The 986-nt window shown below is 40.0% G+C and overlaps 1 non-coding gene across 1 annotated transcript; it reads right to left on the bottom strand.

Annotated features, from left to right (window-relative positions):
• Positions 1-499: 499 nt before the first annotated feature.
• Positions 500-581, bottom strand: Trnal-aag. The gene has a single exon. It is a non-coding gene; the product is annotated as a tRNA-Leu (tRNA).
• Between the last annotated feature and the right edge of the window lie 405 nt (positions 582-986).

Here is a 986-nt window from a genome sequence, read left to right as displayed (position 1 = left end):
GCCCAAGAAAAAAACGAATTGATTTCTAGTAAGAATGGGGAGAACGAGGAAAACAAATGTAAGAAAAATAATATAACAAAAGCTAGAGAGATTATAGAGGATGGTGTGAGATCAGGTAGAGTTGCAGGGGAGGCTTATGAAATAATGAATAAATGATAGAGGCGAAGCAAAATTAGTTTGGGGGTTTGAGACATATTTTAAGAATGATGTAAGGGGATATTCAGACATATATCTACATATCTACATTTGTCTATCTGTCTTCATTTATTTATTTATATCTGTCTATCTATCTATTTATATATACAAATTTGTATCTGTAAGCTGTTCATTCAGCGAGGAATACCTTTCGCGTGGCATTTGAAGTTCTGTCAGCAGGGACAGTCAGTTCCTAGCTTTACAGTCTCTTGGACAGGTCATGTGAGTGGGATTTGCGAAAGTGGCGTTCTCCTGGGCCCTTGCATATGGGTCAGCCACTGCCATATTGCAGTGGCAAAATCGTTGGCAGCGGTGGGATTCGAACCCACGCCTCCGAAGAGACTGGTGCCTTAAACCAACGCCTTAGACCGCTCGGCCACGCTACCTACAGAACATGTCGAGCATTTCTGATAGTAATAAAATGGAGGAATGATAAAGCACTTAGTAAATTTTTGATACACATATTTTTATCACCAACACCGTCACTCATTGTTCTTCGCAGTGCATGATGGCTACAAAAGTGCTTAGTATTATGCTTATCAAACCATAAATATTATGTAATTAGGCAACTATTAAGACCATCTATGTGACAATCCTCCAGCAATACATTTTTCAGTGCATATGGGGTGATAAGTACATACTTCTTTGGTCTCAGAATGTTACACTTCATATGCGGCCGTGAATGGCACTTGGCATCCCTCACAAAGTGCTTCACTTTTAGCCATCATCGGTCCATGAGTCAGTCTTTTGTGCCCGATTCTTAGTCTTCTTAACACAACTTCTACTTGTCG

The sequence above is a fragment of the Penaeus monodon genome, chromosome 16 (genome assembly GCF_015228065.2).
Source record: "Penaeus monodon isolate SGIC_2016 chromosome 16, NSTDA_Pmon_1, whole genome shotgun sequence".
NCBI lineage: Eukaryota > Metazoa > Arthropoda > Malacostraca > Decapoda > Penaeidae > Penaeus > Penaeus monodon.
Note: the sequence above shows the minus strand (reverse complement) of the source record. Positions and strands in the feature narration are given on the sequence as shown.